Source organism: Bos indicus, chromosome 23 (genome assembly GCF_029378745.1).
Source record: "Bos indicus isolate NIAB-ARS_2022 breed Sahiwal x Tharparkar chromosome 23, NIAB-ARS_B.indTharparkar_mat_pri_1.0, whole genome shotgun sequence".
Lineage (NCBI taxonomy): Eukaryota > Metazoa > Chordata > Mammalia > Artiodactyla > Bovidae > Bos > Bos indicus.
This window is the reverse complement of record NC_091782.1, coordinates 40918528-40938682: the sequence shown is the minus strand read 5'-3', so window position 1 is coordinate 40938682 and position 20155 is coordinate 40918528.

Below are 20155 nucleotides of genomic sequence, written 5' to 3'. Positions count from 1 at the left end.
TAGACTATGAGGGCTAGGAAAATGTGAACACTAACTAGATATTTGATGATATTAAAGAATTATTAATTTTTAACTGTGATAATATGATGTTGGACTTAAAGAAAAATGGTTTGTAGCCTTTAGCAATGTACACTGAAATATTTAAAGATGGGACAATATATTGTCTGAAGTTTAACATAATAAGAAGGGGATTTGGGTAAAAGTATAAATGAAAAAAGACTGGCCATGAATTAATAATCACTAAAGGTTGGCGATGTATACATGGAATTCATCATACTATTCTCTTTAGTTTTAAATATATTTGGAACTTGGAAGCTAAACAATTTTGAAGATATCGATCAGATTTTTCCTGAAAGGAATCTGGTGAATTTATGGCATTACACAGTCTTATTCTCCATATGCTAATAATTCCCATGTTCTTCCCAGAATTCTGGCATGTAGCAAACAAGCCAGAAGCTGGAGGTGGACAGTATATTTGTTGTGCACATTCAACAAAGTCAAAAGTTTAATTTTAAATATTCTGCAATAAGGAAAAGCAAGATGTGTTTTTCTAACACTTTACCCCCACAAACCACATTTTTAATACTACTTTTGGTTTGTTTCCACTGGAATCATCAAAATATTTATGGGAGTCATCTAAATGTTTATGGGTAAAATCTATTTGCTAAAAAAAATTCTTGTTTTTTTTTTCTTAAAATTTTGTCAAAACTTCTACTGTCCCTTCTGAATTAGAAGTGAAATTAGAAGCTTTGAATATGAAGACTCTTTGACTTTGGATTTCTTAATAAGACTAGAGAAATAGGGTTCTCAGTCCAGTCAGTTTTATTTAGTTTCAAGATGAAACAGCAATTTTTCAACGTCAGAATGTGTATAAATTTTTTCCCGTATACTCAAGTCCTGTGACTATGAATGAGTTGCCAGTCTCTGCATTTGTGTAATCTGCCTCTAACTACTGTAGGACATCACTCCAATGATTGTCTCCTCTGTCTCTTGCATCATGTGTCTTTTCTTCCGAATCGTTTCTTTGGTGTGCATAATTTCTGCAGTTTCTTACAGATGGATGCTTAGGTTTCATACCTTGGCTATTGTAAATAATGCTCCTGTGAACACTGGAGTGCACATATCTTTCTGAATTGGTGTTCTGTTTTCTTAGCACGTATACCTAGGAATGGAATTGCTAGGTCATATGGTAGTTCTGGGCTTCCCTGGTGGTGCTAGTGATAAAGAACCCGCCTGCCAGTGCAGGAGACATAAAGAGACTCAGATTCAATACCTGGGTTGGGAAGATCCCCTGGAAGAGGGCATGACAAACCACTCCAGTTTTCTTACCTGGAGAGTCCCATGGGCAGAGGAACCTGGCTGGCTATGGTCCACAGGGTCACGACGAGTTGGGCATCACTGAAGCAACTTAGCATGCATGCATGGTTGTTCTAGTTTTTGAAGAACCTCCATACTATTTTCCATAATGGCTGTGCCAATTTACATTCCAACCAATGGTACCCTAGGGTTTCTTTTTCTCCACACCCTTGACAACACTTGTTATTTGTAAACTTTTTGATGATAGACATTTAGACAGGTGTGAGGTGATATCTCATTCTGGATTTGATTTGCATTTATATAATGATTAACAATGCTGAATATTGTTGCTTATTTTTGTATGCGTGTTTAGTATTACATCATCCAATTTCTATCTAATGGAAGTTTATTGAAGTTACTCTTTCTAATAAAACATTATTGAAGTCACCTGTCCATTGTTGACTCTTTCTCATTTTCTTCATAGTGTTCTACTTATACTTTTGTTTTTATTTGTTGTTTATGGAATAAAAAGCAGGAGAAGAAAAGATGCTTGTATTCATTCCTCTATCTTGAGTTGAAAACTACTACTTGTGATTTTTTAGCATCATTTAAGAAATTTATTTATTTACTTGATGAAAATTTGTTAAGGGCCAAATATATGCTTTGCCAGTACATAGGAATTTAAAAATAAATTAAATATTCTTTTTCCTAAAAAAAATTGTGGCTAAATGTGAGTGATAATATGTTGCTAAATGATCATCAAACTCCATGACTCAGGCTATTATCAAGGTAAATAAAAGTTACATGAAGTTTACTTTCTGATAAATTATGGATTATGTTTAATCTTCAAAAGTTATCATTTTAAGATGGTAGTTCTCAAATCTATATATGAGTAACCTGGGAGTTTCTGAATCAGAATTGCCTGGAGTGGATCTCAGGCATTTTCTGTGTAAAACAAACACACAACTCCAGGAAGTTTAGATGCTCTGTTAGCCTGGGCTACTTTTGCTTTGAGTGTGCTCTCTTCTTGCTCACTATATATTATAAAATTCTTATCTTGGCATTCCAGCTAACAATTACATTTTCAAGACTTCTCTCCTTCCTTAACCAAGCCCTTTTAGTCTGGTTGTGCGTGTCACTGTTCCCTGTCTGCTATATTTGCGCAATTTGTTTCTGCCCATGAAATTCTGTGCTGTGTGCTCAGTTGCTCGGTTGTGCTCATTTGCTTTGTAACCCCATGGACTGGAGCCCAACAGGCTCCTCTGTCCATGGAATTCTCCAGGCAAGAATACTGGAATGGGTTGCCATTTCTCTCTCCAGGAATCTTCTTGACCCAGGGATGGAACCCACATCTCTTGAGTCTCTTGCATTGAAAGGCAGACTCTTCACCACTAGCACCATCTGGGAAGCCCAAGAAATTCTAGTTTCCCATTATTTCCTCTTATCTACTGTCCAGATCTCATGTTGCCATAAATACTTTTCTGACCATACAAGTCAACTGAATTTTCAGTCTTTTGAATTTTCAACATATTTTTTCATTTCATTTTGGAATGAGACAAACAAGGGAAATCATTGAATGCACATGGATAAATGGAACAATCTCTGAATATGGAGAGTTTTTCAGGCTATAGAGAAAAGAGACAATGATATAGCAGTAATGTGACAATGTGTTAATTGTCATCTGAGTTGAATATAGACAGATAAGCTAGGAAAAAGGGAGAGGATTCAGCCAGAGAGATATGTATAAAACCATAGAATTGGGAAGGAATATATTATACTAGGGTAATCACAAGTAGAGTACTTAGGTATATTCCGAGGTCACCAAAAATGATGAGACCGGAGAATTTAACAGGAAAGGACCCTTAGCGGGGCTTTGTAGGTCGTAGCAAGAAGTCTTATTGGAAACAGGAAACCACTGATGGATTACAAACTGAGGGAAGGGGCATGATGAGTTTGTATTTATAAAATCTGTATTTCTAGAATAAGCATAGCAATTGGGTTTTATTTTGTAAGACTAGAGATAGAACAGATAAAAGTCTTTATAGTAATTGAGGTGACAGATGTTTGAGCCTGATGGACGTCTGAACCGAAGTGTTGATAGTGGAGGTTTAGAGGAGGAGACAGATCAGAGGTACACTACAGAAAATTAAAAAGAGTGAGTGGTGATTATTTCATGAGAAAGATGAGTTGGTTGGTAGGAGTGTTATTTCTGAAGAAATAGAACCTTTAGGTCATAAAGAAATCTGTGTCAAAAAAGAGAATGTGTTTACTTCTGGAACTGTTGATTTTAAAGCATGTAGATTCTTTCAAACTTGAATTTGTAGCAGGCAGTTGAATATACAAATCTGGAATTTAAAGTCAGAATCGGGGTGAAGGTACTGATATGTGAAATAAGTTTATTAGATGGAATATGCTTTCAACTGGGTAGGATAAAAAGAACCAAAGATAGGATGTGATGGCATTTGGATAAATGCTGCCATTTAGGGCACAAATAGGAAAAGGTGAGACCACATGGGAACATGGGTAGAATGGCCAGAAAGATAGGAGCAAAGTTGGAAGGCAGTGTTTACTATGGAAGTCATGAAAGTAGAGAATTTCAATGAATCAGGAAGAGCCAGCTCTGGAATTTACAAGTGAATTCTACAAGTGAGAAATTTCAAGGCAACAACACATTTATTATTATTTTTTTTTAGATTTAGTAACCAGGAGTTTATTGGCCATTTTGATAAAAGCAATTTCCATGGACTGGTAGGGTTGAAATTAGAGTATAGATTGGATTGAAGAGAGAACACTATATGGGAAAATAAGGACAATGAATGTAGAGAACTCTTTGCAGAAGCTTTGCTAAGAAAGGAGGGAGAAATTAATAGATGGCAATTCATACTTTATGAGCGTGTACATGGGTCTTTACTTCAGACATCAGTGAATCGAGTGTGAGCATATGCATGCTAGACAAGGCCTAAGGACCTCTTCTGTGCCCCTAACTAAAGCTGAATGATATCACCAGTCACAATATGTATTCAAAGAGAGGAGAGTAGTTCAGTTTGTGGTTCTGGCAACACAGATGGAAGATGAAGATGAATAGAGAACCACAGCGTGGTGCATGGCTTTTAAACCACAGTGATCATTGAAAACGTGGGCAAATCAATACCTTGGTATCCTAAGAGGAGGGAAGGACTCTGTCTTAGAAGGGAAAACCTGGAGAGGCTCTGCTCCTTAGATGCCTACACTTAAGATAAGTACTTTTTGTATATAATTTAAATATTCATACTATGTTAGCCTCTTAAATACCTGGATAAGGCTTACTCTGTTCAGACTGGGATTAATGGCTTTTAGTGAAAGTGAAAGTCGCTTAGTCATGTCCAAGTCTTTGCAACCCTATGGACTATACACTCCATGGAATTCTCTAGGCCGGAATACTGGAGTGGGTAGTCTTTCCCTTCTCCAGGGGATCTTACCAACCCAGAGATCAAACCAAGGTTTTCCACATTTTAAGTTTTATTTAATAAGGGTTTCTATAGCTAAAAAAAGAACAAATGAAAAATCACTTCTTTAGAAAGTATGTAGACAAAATAGCAATATAAATGTGAAATAAAAGACGAAATCATAAGAACTGTAGTATCTGAAAATTTTTACATAGATCATTGCTTTCAAATAAAATAAAATATTCAGACTGTGTCCTCATAGTGTGAATGACAACATCCATCAGGGTTGAGTTTGGCCAGATTCCTGGCTCTTTCATACTCAGAGAATATTTCTAAGTATGATACCAAGAAGTGCTCACTGACAAAAAGCCATGATTTTCACAGTTCAGTAAAAATTTTATATCAAGTGGGTAGACTGTATCCCTAGGGAAGAAAGGGGAGTGAACACTGAGACAGAGAAGGGTAGCCAGGACTTTGGTGGAATCTTAGCAATGAAGTTCTGGGAATGCAATATGTTCATAATAAGAAAGGGAATTTGGCTGTTTTTTGATCCAACTTTGAGTGTCTCCTATAACATGTCACATATCACGTATGTACACTAATTTAATTTTATCTTAAAGTAATAATATACACATAAAACTTGCCACTAAGTGTAAAACAGTGAAGTAATTTGCAAATTTTCCTACCGGCATGATAAATTAAGCATGGAGAACACTAGGAATGCAATTTGCAGTCATTTATAATGCAGTGTTTTATGTTAATAATTCAAAATCACATGCTATTTGGAGACACTTCTAATTAATGTATTTATGAAATTGTCAACTGTGACTGTTTTGGTTCCATTTAGCTAAACATTTCAACAGAATTTACTTGTTGTTATTTAGTGTTTTCTTGATGGCTCCAGCAGCCTTAAATGTAGGAATAATGGAAGATTGTTGTTCAGGGTTTCTTCCTCATTGCTAAAAGTCCTTTCTGATCACACTTCCAAACAACTCAAGTCAGTGACTGCCTCCTCCTCTCACAGCAAACCCAAGTGCTTCAGACACGTTGTTTAAAAGTTTTAAATGGAAGGAAGATGAGTGCCTGGATCAATAATTAATTGAAGAGGAAAGTTCATACCTTGTTAAAGAGTCTTTTAAATATTAAATACGTTGCATGTCTCAAATCCATAGACACTGATATTTCTTTAGAGTTGATAATCATGCCTGTTAGGGGCCATTTCTTTATATCATCATCTTTATTTGGATGCTTTTGAACATGAGGAGAAGGCTAAATATTCATAAGTTGGCTTGTTGAAGTTTTATGATAATTGGAATTCGTCCGAGCAAAGTTTCATCCTCCTGAGGGTGTTTCAGCAAAACTAAAGAACAAAACAATCTCAAGACCAAGAGTAAAGTGGGAATTCAAAGTTGACTATACTGGTACCCTGTGCATTAATAATAAGGGAAACTCTACTGGCTTTCTCCCTTGGTCTATATCCAGAGGAGTCAAATATTAATTTTTTTAGCCTTAGAGATTCTGTGAGATTTTGTGTGATCTAAATAGAAGTGGACATATGTATTTTCTCACCAAGAGAAAGAAGAAAGGATCACTGATGTTCCCTGAATCCTGCAGAATAATTCATACCCTCTGTGAGTCACATTCACACTGTGCGTATTGTCACTCAGCTGACAACAATAGAAGCCGTGGCTGGACAAGCCAAGCTTAGTCTCTATAGCCTAAAATTGTCACATATGGAAAGGAGATAGAAAACTGTAAAATGGATTAGGTTTGGGAACACTCTCAGTTGGCCCTTGTGGTGTGTTCATTTTTGAAATTCTATTAAAGTTTTCATTTTCATATCTAAAACCTACTGACTGATTATGCAATGGACTGGAACGCTGAGTAATGTGACATTGGAGGAAAAAACCTATAATATGCTGATGACTGTGGGGATAATCAAAATATTTGATAAACTGTGAAAGTATGTTGTGGCTTTTGAAGGGAAAACCAATTATTTATAAATGCACATGGGCAGGATTTTTAACCACAGAATGTTCTTTTAAAATTATGAATTTTAGAAGTTCATTCTGTGGTCAGAGAAAAAAACCCATGAAAATATAATGAAACAATAAAGTTTTATTTTGGCAAAACTTCAATGAGGAAGCATTCATCTAAAAAAATGTGAAAGATAATAAGTAAATATTCATACTTTAAAATTAGGCATTACCAAAATATTATGCAATATGTTGACTGATGAGATATATACAAATCTGAAAATCTCTGGGTTTTATCTTATTTCTTTTTCCTTTCTATGTGTGCAGGCCTGCTGAGTCACTTCAGTTGTGTCCAACTCTTTTGTGACCCTACAGACTATAGCCTGCCAGGATCCTCTATCCATGGGATTCTCCAGGCAAGAATACTGGAGTGGGTTGCCATGGCCTCCTCCAGGGGATCTTCCTGAGCCGGGGATCGAACCTGAGACTCTTAGGTCTGTTGCAATGGCAAGCAGCTTCTTTACCATTAGGGCCACCTGGGAAGCCTTTTCCTTTCTATGAAGGAAAAGCATTTTTGCATTTATTTCAGAGTTTTAAAGGATTTTAGCTGAAACCTGAAACTAGAATGAAATATTAGTAATGTCAAATTAGTTTAGTGACAGAAACTTGTCTCCATCATTGGTAGCTGGATCAGCTGCTCCAGGACCTTCTGTATAACAGTGGGGAGAATGCATTCCAGATTCCGAGTTTCCCCTGCTCTTAGTTTTGTACAGCTAACTCTGTCTGCCTGGACATGTCAAACTACTATTTTTCAAAACCCTTAAGTTGAATGAAAGAAGCCAGGTACCAAATAGAACATACTCTGTGGTTCTGTTTATATGGAGTTCAAATCAGGCAAAACTATATGGTGACAGAAGTTAGAATAATGGTTTCTTTAAGAGAAGAGTAAATAGTGACAGGGAAGTTTGTGCTGATTGGCTTATGAAAGATCATAAATAATGTGTCGTATATTCCTTTGAAAACATTTAAATCCAAGTATTATCACAAGTAGTGGTTATAACTGAAGGGATAGAATGGGCATGGGCTAATTTTTTTTTTTAATTTTAAAGAAAGTTTTAGGAAAGCAAGGACTGCTGGCTTAATTAAGTGAAAAAAAATTAATTATGATATGTTGAGAATCAGGTATTCTGGGTGAAAAACAGAACCAAAATAAGAAAATCAATATGTATTGGGAATTTTTTTCCCTTATGTTTCTGTGAAAACTTTACTGAGCCTGAAAGGCTTAGATTCAAAGTTAGCAGACCCTTTGTATTCTTTTTTCTTTTAAAAAATAAATTGAGCCATACTGTATAGTCAATAAAATATGCAAAACTGAATGCACCATTCTACAAAGTTTTACATAGGTATGTACCCATGTAACTATCACCCAGGTCAAAGTCTTGGGCATTTTTATCCTCCAAGAGAGTTTCCTCATGCCCTTTTTCTATCAATGATTCCATTCTTCCCAACATTTCTGCCTATCCATCTAGCTTAGTATTCCCTTGCCAATCTTTTGACTTTTCTGATAACAACCATCCTAAGAGGAGTGAGGTGATATCTCATTGTGGTTTTGATTTGCATTGCCTAGATGATTAATGATGTAAAGTATCTTTCATATAAATCTTTTCTATTTATATATCTTGAGAAATGTCTATTCAATTCCTGTTCTTAGTTTTAAATTGGGTTTTTTTGTTGTTGTTATTTATTTATTTTTAATATAAATTTATTTATTTTAATTGGAGGCTAATTACTTTACAATATTGTATTGGTTTTTCCATAATTGTTTTGCTATTGAATTACATGTTCTTTGGGGGCTTCCCAAGTGGCTCAGAATTAAAGAATCCATCTGCCAATGCATGAGATGTGGGTTGGATCCCTGGGTGGAAAAGATCCCCTGGGGTAGGAAATGGCAATGCATTCCAGTATTCTTGCCTGGAAAACCCCATGGACAAAGGAGCCTGGTGGGCTACTGTCCATTTGGTCGCAAAGAATTGGATACGACTGAAGGGCTGAGCACACACGCACATCTGTGTGCTTTATGTATTTTTTGATGTTAGTTCTTTTTGAAATACTTAACTTGCCAATATTTTCTTCCATTCCATGGGTTAACTTTTCATTTTGTTGATTGTTTTCCTTGCTGTATAGACATGTTTTAGTTTGAAGTAGTCCCACTTGTTTGTTTTTGCTTTTATCTCCTATAATTTTGGTGTCAGATCAAAAATATAATTGCAAAGACCAGTGTAAAGGAGATTTTCCCCTATGTTTTCTTCTAGGATTTTTATGGCTTAAGGTCTTACACATAAGGCCTTCACGCATTTTGAGTTGATTTTCTGTGTATGGTATAATATGGTCTTCCAGTTTCATTCTTTTACATGTGGATATCGAGTTTTCCCAGTACCATTTCTTGAAGAGACTATCATTTATCAATTGAGTATTCTTGGTGCTTTTGTTGAAAATGAGTTGACCATACATGTGTGAATTTATTTCTAGTCTATTTCATTGAAGAATGTATCATTTTTATGACAATGCCATACTGTTTTGATTACTGTAGCTAAAGAGTACTTATTAACCAGAGATGTTATTTTCTTTGTTACATATTAATCATTTTTACTAAATGTATTTTATACTTGGTGTGTCTCAATTTGAGCTAGTCACATTTCAAGTTCTTAATAGCCCCAAGTATCTCGGTGTCTTGGCCAATGCAAGTCTGATCTCTGAATAAAATTAAGATTGTTGTTGAACATATTCGATCTATCAAACACTGACAAAGTTAATGTGGTTCAATGAACTGTCCTTCCCTTCACACTTTTCACACCTCTTCTTAAGAGTACCTTCAGGTTTCTTGGGTTCTTAAGAGTTCTTTCCTCCTTTCTTCTTGGCCTTACTTACAGTCAAAATAGCAGATACTGAAGCCTCATTTCGCACACAATCCACATTCAGGGTATTCTATCCATGGCATTTCATTTTTTCCTCTATTCTGAAGTCTGCCTTCCTAAAACCTAGGTTGCATATCTGTCAATTTCATATTCATAATTTTATTCTTCCTTGTTCATTTCCATCTTAACCATGATGCCCTTTTGGGTCCCCCCATCTTCTGAAAGCTGAAATTATCAGTAAGACATTAATTTATCTGATGCTTTACTTTATAAGAGGATGAAAATCCAAAATACACCCTGATAATAGCAGTCCCCCAATGATTTTTTATCTTGCTTCTGTGCGAGCTTTGTAATTTCTATTACAAAAATTTGTTATCTTGTAGCCTCTAATTGTCTGGGTTCTGTGTGGAAGTCTCTTATAGCAGCATGGCATTAGTTTTTCTTTCTGTGTGCTCATGGAATTGCTCAGCTGGTAAATTTAAATACAAGTATGTACATACCTTCCTGATAGTGTTTCCTTCTTCCTCTTCCTTTCAGATTTGTAACTCTTAAACTCTGTCATATCCCTTTCATTTCAGACATAAGTCCCAGGCCATCAAATATCAGTAGCAAATCCCCAATTTCAGTGTGGGAGAGCCCATAAGAATCCTATCAATGAAATCATTTTGTAAGATAAGGAAACTAAGGTTTACAAAGACAATTTTTCATATTTACATACCTGACGTCACTGAGGCTCTTTTGATAGCCCTTTGCTATAATTTAATTTCACTTTGTTACCTTTACAGTTTTATCAGGTGGTAGACACCTAAGACTAAACTTTTTCTTTCATTTGTACCTAAAAGACTTTTATCTGAGCATGCCTGTACTTTACTTTCATTTTGCTTAACTTTACACATAGTAAGCATTTGAATAATGGAAAAATAAATGTCACATCTATTCACTCTGGTAATATTCAGTTTTGCATGGACTTTAAAACCTGTCTCACAGATTAAAGTCTCCTTGGTTATATATGAATAAAAAGCAGCCTCACAGTGGCCCACAAATAATGTCATCACTCATTGTTTGATCTTATCAACTGCCACTCCCCTCCTGCCTCAACCAGCCCCAGCCACCTGGCCTCCTACACGATTCCTCAAACTCCCCAAGCCCTTTTTTTTTTTTTTTTGCTTCAAACATTTGCACTTTGGAATTGCCTTTGCCTGGAATATTCTTCCTGCAGATATCTAAATGGCCACTTGGCTTCTTCATCAATCACATCCTCATTTTAGGCCTCTGAAAGTAAAAGTGAAGTCGCTCAGTCGTGGCCAACTCTTTGTGATCCATGGACTGCAGCCTGCCAGGCTCCTCTGTCCATGGGATTTTCCAGGTAACAATACTGGAGTGGGCTGCCATTTCCTTCTCCAGGGGTCTGCCCAACCCAGGGATCCAACCCAGGTATCCTGCATTGTAGGCAGATGCTTTTACCACCTGAGCCACCAGGGATTAGCCCTCTAATCCACCCTATAAACACTAGAAACCATCTACAAGTTACCTCTCTCCTCCACCTTGTGGATATTCCTTCCCTCCACTCCCAACCCTGCTTTAAGTAAAGAAGCACATCAAAACCCTTAAGAACTGTTCTGTTAGCTTCTGGTCCATGCCCCCTTGGTCCACGCCCCTTTGATCGCTGGTAATCAGATCCTAACTGAGAAACTGCACATCAGTGCCTCACTGTCCTCATGTACCCATCACCTAATCCATACTTCTGAAAAGCTACATATTCCTCCTACATGGAATTCTCTCTCCCCCACAGAATGTTTTTAATTTTCTTACCTCATTATCAAAGCAGAGTTTTGGCTGCTTGGTAGTGACAAATTTCTCCAAAGACATTTATTTCAGCCCAGGGTCTTTGCTTTATATTTAACAAGTAAAAGGTTCATTGGGGAGACTTTCTCAGAATGAATAGAGGTCTGCTTAAGTTAGTTATTCAAATATAAAGGGGATAAAATATTAAAATAAATGCAGGTGTAACCTTTTCTTTTTCTTTATTTTTTAAAGGAGAATCTTTGTTTTTCAGTTTTTGGGACCTCCTGAGCCTTTCATAAGCTAAGCAGAACTGGAAAAAAACCCAAAGGCTCTCCATTGGTCTATATGAGAAAAGGTGAGGGAGAGCCAACGAAAGGTAGAAATCAATGACAATCAGATGGCTGAGTAATGAGGCATTTGGGGGGTTTAGACAAATATAAGACAGCCACAAAAAGGAGTGGGGCTTTAGGAAAAGACAGGTATATCCAAACAAGACTGCTTGGGATGCCTTCACAGTGCATATGATATAGTCTTACTTTGTTTCCTTTAAAGAAATCTTTGGTATACATCTATGATTATATTAGAAAGTCTCTTAGCCCAGACAAACTGGTTAATTGGTAACTGATTAATTAATTTAAAAATATGTATAGTTACTGTGGGGATTGAAAACAAAGTTTCATGAAAATTTTAATTTTAAATTGGAAGTACATGCTTTGAGGTAGGGCCAAGAGCTATTAAGTGGGCTTGAGTCAGAAGATGTCTGAATTATTTTACTTGCATAAATTCTACCCATAATTAGCCAATTTCAATCCTTATTTTCTTTATTTGAAGCAAATAAAGTCCCTGTTAGATAATTTAAGTACATGATAATTGTATGTTTTTAAATAATTAATTTTTAACAGTTTTATTACCTACACTCAAGTCAATGGTAATATTTTAGGCAGTACTCAAGTATTCTAATGAAGAAGGCAATGGCAACCCACTCCGGTACTCTTGCCTGGAAAATCCCATGGGCAGAGGAGCCTGGTAGGCTGCAATCCGTGGGGTTGCAAAGAGTCGGACACGACTGAGTGACTTCACTTTCACTTTTCACTTTCATGCATTGGAAAAGGAAGTGGCAACCCACTCCAGTGTGCTTGCCTGGAGAATCCCAGGGACGGGGGAGCCTGGTGGGCTGCCGTCTATGGGGTCGCACAGAGTCGGACACGACTGAAGTGACTTAGCAGCAAGTATTCTAAAGCATTCAACCTTGTTTTCTTTTTCACTACAATCATCAACTCTTTTACCTTATATACTTTTCATTTCATTGATTTATATAATAGTGCATTAAATGATATTTCACTGTAACAAGTACAATTGGTACAAGCTGGTTTGGGGACAAACACTACTGACTCTAGATGAGCAGAGAACCTGACTGGTGGCAGGAAGAATATGTCAATGTACCAAGGATAGGATAGCGTACTGGCTGCCGTGTTCAGTGTGCTATGGTTATAACAGAGTTGGATTCAGAGAATGAAGAACATTAAGGCCAGTTCAATGTTTCTCGGAGTCTGACTTGTGTTTCTTTTGGAAAAAATTGGCTTTGAATCCAACGAATGAAATTCTTATAACAGAGGATTGAGTAAGCTTTGGAAGTCTGTCATTTCTGGTTTTCACACCTGTCATCCAGGCTTCAAATATCACAGGAGCGAGATTTGCAAAACACAAATCCACAGTGCATTCTGTGTTGTCCCCAGCAGCCTCCATAAGCAGGGCTGTGAGGGTGATGAAAGAGCTACTTCCTCTGCTGCTTCTCACTTCAAGCGTAATGTCTTTTCCATGTTTCACTTTGAACTCTACAAACTGCAAGTCTTTCTCAGTTTCTTGCTAGCGATTTTTGGAGTCTTGTCTTCTTATTGTACTAATTCTGGGGGGGAGGGTGATATTGTATAGTAGACTGAATAGACTGAACCAGTGGCCTTCCCAGATGGTGCTAGTGGTAAAGAAGCCTCCTGCCAATGCAGGAGATACAAGGGATGCAGATTTGATCCCTGGGTTGGGACGATTCCCTGGAGGAGGGCAAGTCAACCCACTCCAGTATTCTTGCCTGGAGAATCCCATGGACAGAGGAGCCTGGTGGGCTACAGTCCATAGGGTCGCACAGAGTCAGGCACAACTGAAGTGACCTAGTGTGCATACAGACTTAATCAGGCAAATCTAAATTTGGGTTATAGAATTATAGCCTTGTGATTTGGGGCGGTTTGAATTTTGTTATACTCACCATCAAAGTAAGTATTAATATAACCTAGAGTGTAGAGTTGGGAGAATTAAATGATATAATACATGCAAAAGGCCTAACACAGTGCCTGATGCATAGCAGGCATGTAATCAATGTCATCTATTATTAGTAGCCATCTTCCTCCTTCTTCAGTCCCTCTCAATGATATGTTATCAGTTCTCCACATATGATGTTAGGTATTCATGCCTGCTTAGTAACTCACTACTTGACAATCACATTGGCAATGTACCCAGCAGTCATGTGAGGCGAGGAGAATAAAAGGCAAGATTGAAGGCATGCAACCACCTCCTACTCTGACTTAGTGGTTTGCTAAAAACACTCTGATGGCCTGCTTTAAACGTACTAGTAAAGCGATGCCTTACATTCATATCCTTATATGATTTATATTTTTGTTTAGCTTTTTTTTCCTTTACTTTTTATGGTTTAAGTGCCTTCTCCTTTCAACTGATTCCATTTGAAAAGATGGTTTATTTTAAAGGAAAGTGCTTTGGTTGTTTCAAGGGTCTGCAGTACATCAAACACATCTCCAAGGCCAGTGGAGAGTGTTTCTCATACACATTAAATAAAGCTTCTAACAGGCTGCATTACTGAGCTCACTCAGCTTGCTCTCCACAGCCAGTTTCAATTTCACTAAAAGGAAAGAATTGGTAATTAATTATCTAGGCCATGTAATGAGTTTCCATTACTTGGAATTCAATAAAGCTCTTTCATTGTGACCAGGCTGATCAATAGCACAGAAGGGCTAATAGAAACCACAGATACAGCGGGGATAATAGAATGGCTATAGGAAATGAGGCTGGGTCCCTGGAGCACGCTTTCTTCTCTCCAGGGAATGGAAGCTGCTCAGTAGCTTCCTTTTTTTTTTTTTTTTTTTTAAGAAACACTCTGTGAGTCATTGTGAAATGAGTAGGCTATTGTATTACTGCACAAGCTAATGGAAATTACCTTCACAAAATCCATACGCGCTTGGAGCTGGAATGACTTTGGAGGTTATTTAGTTGTATTGCTCATGGATCACCATGCTGTCTAGATGGCCACTTTTTTTTGTACCAAGTAATATCATCTTTAACACCAACCTCACCATTGCCTAACTGCCTCTGCTGATTAGACAAAAAGGTATAACTGATAAAAAAAAAAAAAGCAACCAATCCTTGGCGTAGCAAGGCTTATGTAGTTGCCTACATAGAAAGATGTGAAAGACTAAAAAGATTGTGGGGGTGGTAATTGATTTTCTGTGGATTTTAATCTGGAAGCGGAGACAATGTAATTGTTTAACTGTGGTTTAAAACTGATAGACCCTACACAGCGTGGACTTGTGAGGAAGGGTTAGCACAATGATCAAATCACATTTGTAAGAATGCCACTTGCCCAAGAAAGGAAGACGATACACTCCAACATTCTAATAGAGGCCAAGGGGCACATTTGATGCCTGAGGGTTTGCTCGTTTCAGTGCCAATGTATTGTGTTTTCCTGTGAAAATTCTATTTTTCTTAAGAGATCTTGAGTAAGTTCTCTGTTCCTTTAAATCAAAGGATCCTAAGTAGAACTCTGGTCCAATTCCAGCATTTTTCAAGCAATGAAGCCTGTGGTAGGCAGTAGGGGTCTAGGTATATGCATATGAATGTGTGTGCTAAGTCACTTCAGTCATGTCTGACTCTTCGAGACCCTTTGAACTGTAGCCCACCAGGCTCTTCTGTCCATGGGATTCTCCAGGCAAGAACACTGGAGTGGGTTGCCATACCCTCCTCCAGGGGTTGTTCCTGAACCAGGTATCAAACCCATGTCTACTGTGTCTCCTGCATTGCAGGCGGATTCTCTACCGTTGAGCCACTGGGGAAGCCCTAGGTACATGCATAAATATAGGTATACTGGGAGCATTATAAAAGGTTGACAGAAATTGTGTTGAGATGAGAACGTGGCTGTGGCAGATTGTATTTTCCAAAGATGACTGGAAACATTATCTCCTATCCTACATGCTCTTCAGCAATGTGACCTTGCAAGCCCTCCACTAGAACGTAGAGTGTATCTTCTCCCTCCCATGAATCTAGGAAGGCGCTCTGACTGCTCTGACCAATAGAATACAGTACAAGTAACACTGTGCAGCTCCAGGCATAGCTCTTGACTGACCGGGCAACTTGGGCTTCCTCCTTCTTGGAAACCAGCAACATGTAAGAGTGTGGCTTCTTGGGACCACAGTGCTGGGAGAAACCCAAACCACATGAAGAAACCTTGGATAATGAGACACTGCATGGAAAGACAGACAGACAGACAGGCTGACATACACAGAATACAAAGGCAAATGAGAAGTGAGTCATGTAGTAATACGTCATCTTGAAGTGAATCCTCTAACTTCAGTCACCCCAGCAGATGACACAGATTAGAGACAAAACTCTCAGCCAACCCTTTTCCAAATCTCTGATCCAAAAAGTCATGAACAGAATGGAAGTTACTTTAAACCACTAAGCTTTGGGTTAGCTTGTTATACAGCAGTAGATAATTGAAACATTAGGTCACTCCGCTTTTAAATCAATGTCCATGAGGCCTCAGTTTTATCGGAATAAAACAATATTTTTTTAAAAATTCATTTTTATTTTTTTTTCTCTCTTTTGAATTTTATGTTTTGTTTTGGGGCATAGCCAGTTAACAATGTTGTCTAGTTTCAGGTGAACAGAGAAGGGATTCAGTCATACATATACATGTATTCATTTTCCCTCAATGCCTTTTCGAGCTGACATCTCATTTGTTAAATAGAAAAGCAAGTGGATGCCATGTTAAAGTCACAAGAAACATTTGAGACAAAAACTCAAATTATGTGACAGGTGCAATTTCATTCATCTTCATAACACCATGAAGGAAGGCATCATTACTTCATTGTGGGATTGGAAAATATGAGAAATTCAGAGACAATCGCAATATTTCCCCATGTGTCAGTGGTACAGATTGAAGACTTTCTCACTGATGATTACTTATCGAGGTTCCAGTAGCTGGAGATGGTCAAGAGAGTGCTCTTAAATGCCTGTTTTCTAAAATCAATAATTTGTTATAGTCCATTTGTGTTGCCAACTTGCAGTCAATAACCTACTGGTTAGAAAGAGCCAGCTTCCAGTTTTTCCATATCCACACCAACACTTGTTATTGTCTGTCCTTTCGGTTTTAGCTATCTTAGTGGATGGGAGGTCATAGCTCATTGTGATTTTGAGTTGCCATTCCTTAATGACTAGTGATAGTAATCACTTGTATATGTGTTTATTGGTTGGGTTATTTACATATATACTCTGGAGAAATGTCTATTCAAATATTTTGCCCATTTTAATCATATGATATCCCTTATATATGGAATCTAAAAGGAAATGATACAAAAGAACCTACAAAATACAAACAGATTCACAGATTTAGAGAACAAACATGATTGCCAGTGGGGAAGGATGGGAGGAAAGATAATTAGGGAGTTTGGGATCAACATGTACGCATCACTATATTTAAAATTGATAACCAACAAGGACTTAAAATATGGCACAGTGAACTCTGCTCAATGTTATGTGGTGGCCTGGATGAGAGGGAAGTTTGGGGGAGAATGGATATATGTACATGTATGGCTGAGTTGCTTTGCTGTGTATCTGAAACTATCAGAGCATTGTTAATCAGCTAAGCTGCTGCTGCTGCTGCTAAGTCGCTTCAGTTGTGTCCGACTCTGTGCGACCCCATAGAAGGCAGCCCACCAGGCTCCGCCATCCCTGGGATTCTCCAGGCAAGAATACTGGAGTGGGTTGCCATTTCCTTCCCCAATGCATGAAAGTGAAAAGTCAAAGTGAAGTCGCTCAGTCGTGTCTGACTCTTCGTGACCCCATGGACTGCAGCCCACCAGGCTCCTCTGTCCATGGGATTTTCCAGGCAAGAGTACTGGAGTGGGGTGCCATTGCCTTCTCTGTAATTCGCTATACTCCAGTATAAAATAAAAAGTTAAAAAATCTTTTGCCCATTTTAATTGGGTTATTTACCTTTTTGTTGCTGGATCTCAAAGAATTTTATAAGGAACTCTAGTGTGCATGAGGCCCTTATCAAAGTATATTCTTTGCAAATATTTTCTCCTAAAACACTTTGATTCTTAATCTTTTTTTTTTTTTTTTTTTGGTATTATATACAACATTTAAGAATCTGATGAATTCATGGAATCGCATACAGCAAAGTGCACCCTCACATTTTCAGGGATTTCATAAACATTCTGAGGCCACTCCATGGAAACCTTAAGAGTCTATGTCTCTCCACCTCCCACCAGGTTTTATGCTTCTCTAGAATCATTGAGCTACTGTATAACAATGTGTTGCAATGAGACGAAGAAAATGGCTCTTTCAATGAATGGTCTGAGGATTCCATTTGGAGCCAGACATTTGGTCTTGTTGGAAAGTTGCCTTGAGAGACCTTCTTAGAGTCAGCAATTCTGTCTAGGACTGAATATGCTGAGTCTTAGGAGAGGAAAATTGTGCGTGAAACAAGGAGAGGTTTTTTCCCCCCTGTTTTTGTATGGAGTAGGGAGAAGGGAGAGAGAACTATAGCCAACTGAGAAACTGAGAGGGTTGAAGAGGAAAATTCCCAGGACATGTCCTGATGAATGGGAAGTAAATGGATGTTTTCCTAGGGCTGATCAACAGCACTCGCTTAACTACCTTTGTCATGTCTGCTTCCCAACTAGAGAGAAAAAGATGAAGTGGAACAGTGAGAGCTATTTAAATAGACAACTGGAAGCCAGAGGCTGGGGGATGTTTAGATCTTTTTATTTTTCTGAAGTCTATTGCTGGGGAAAAATCATGAGTCTGAATACTAATTTTTTGGACATGCAAAGTTACCATTTAACCCAAACTCAATGTCTCATGACAAATTCCCTCCCTTCTGTCTAACTTCATTATCTTTTCTTTTCAAGAATAATCAGAAAAATTGTGCTCGTCATTTCAAAAACTATCAAGAATTTCAAGGCATCATAGAAATGTAGCATGTAAAGGGGTCTAGAATTTAAGCCTTATACTTAATTCCCTATTCATCATGCATGGTAAAAGGTCATTTAGATTTTGCTTGAAGGCTCTTGATGAAGGAGAAGTCACCACCTCATAATAAAGCAGCCAGTTGATTTGATCTTTGGCTGTTTTAACTTACAGAAAATTCCTACTTTACCGAACTGAACTGAGCCTCCTTATACTTCTAACTATCATCACTATTAACAGTTATGCTACTTGGGACAAAAATATGAAAACTATGTGTGTGTGTTAGTCGCTCGGTCCTGTCCAACTCTTTGTGACCCCGTGGACTGTAGCCCGCCAGGCTCCTCTGTCTATGGGGTTCTCCAGGCAAGAATACTGGAGTAGATTTCTACTCCCTTCTCCAGAGGATCTTCCCAACCCAGGGATCAAACCCTGGTCTCCTACATCGTAGGAAGATTTTTTACCATTTGAGTTACAGGGAAGTCTATGAAAACTATAGATACTCTTTATTTAGCACCACTTAGATCTCTTCATGGAAAATAAATGGAGAAACAGTGGAAACAGTGTCAGACTTTATTTTCTTAGGCTCCAAAATCTCTGCAGATGGTGACTGCAGTCATGAAATAAAAAGACACTCCTTGGAAGAAAAGTTATGACCAAACTAGACAGCATATTAAAAAGCATAGACATTACTTTGCCAACAAAGGTCCATCTAATCAAGGCTATGGTTTTTCCAGTAGTCATGTATGCATGTGAGAGTTGGACTATAAAGAAAGCTGAGCACCGAAGAATTGATGCTTTTGAACTGTGCTGTTGGAGAAGACTCTTGAGAGTCCCTTGGACTGCAAGGAGAAAGGAGATCAGTCCTGGGTGTTCATTGGAAGGACTGTTGTTAAAGCTGAAACTCCAATACTTTGGCCACCTCACGTGAAGAGCTGACTCATTTGAAAGGACCCTGATGCTGGGAAAGATTGAGGGCAGGAGAAGAAGGGGATGACAGAGGATGAGTTGGTTGGATGGCATCACTGACTCAATGGGCATGAGTTTGAGTAAACTCCAGGAGTTGGTGATGGACAGGGAGGCCTGGCATGCTGCAGTCCATGGGGTTGCAAAGAGTCAGACACGACTGAGCTACTGCACTGACTAACTGATGCCATTCATATGATAGGTGCTTTATATTATATTTATATTATTAACTTGTAAGTACTCATTACAACTCAGGAAGGTAGGTGTATCTTTTCCACATAATAAGTAAGAAATTGAGAATTGAATTCATGGCTCAGAGAAAATAACTGAAACTGGGATTTCAACCTTGCTCTATATGATCCCAAAGTCTAAATGATTTCTACCATGTAACACTGTCTCTCTGAAAGTGAAATCGCTCAGTTGTGTCCAACTCTTTGCGACCCCATGGACTGTAGCCTACTAGGCTTCTCTGTCCATGGGATTTTCCAGGCAAGAATACTGGAGTGGGTTGCCATTTCCTTCTCCAGGGGATCTTCCCAAC